Source organism: Buceros rhinoceros, unplaced genomic scaffold (assembly GCF_000710305.1).
Source record: "Buceros rhinoceros silvestris isolate BGI_N320 unplaced genomic scaffold, ASM71030v1 scaffold23771, whole genome shotgun sequence".
In the NCBI taxonomy this organism is placed as follows: domain Eukaryota; kingdom Metazoa; phylum Chordata; class Aves; order Bucerotiformes; family Bucerotidae; genus Buceros; species Buceros rhinoceros.
The window spans coordinates 4,883-5,385 of record NW_010393978.1 but is presented as its reverse complement, the minus strand read 5'-3'; positions in this window follow the sequence as shown (position 1 = coordinate 5,385).

The following is a 503-nucleotide window of genomic DNA, read 5'->3' as shown; positions in this document are numbered from 1 at the left end:
ACGTGCAGGATCATGTGGGGCTCTGGGAGGAGCTCGCCCCCCCATCCTGGGCTGGAGAGGCTCCAGGGTCCACGCAGGCACCCGTGGTGCTGCTCGCCAGCCTTCGCTAGTGGAGCTGGGGAGTCTTGGTTCCGTTCTGCTCAACCCTCTCGGAGCTGTGGTGGGGAAATCACACACTTTGGGAAGCTTTGACAGGCACAACATCTATTCCTTGAGAAACGAGGTCAAGCAGGGAGGAGGGGAGAAGAGAACCAGAGCGTGGGGCTTCTCTTGGGGAGGGCTCTAAAGCACAGACAAGCTGGAGATGCCCCTCGTCGATGAAAAGCTTCTTTGTCTTGTGTGTTTAGATGCTGCAGGGGCCAGAGCCGTAGCCCGGCAGCTGCTCGGAGCCGTTTATAAGGCTCGCACCTCTGAGCAGCAGCGAACTGAGGCCTCTTGTCTGGCTCCCTCTCCCGCAGGCCTGCCTGAAGGCCTGCCAGGAGCAGATTGAGGCGGCCCTAGCC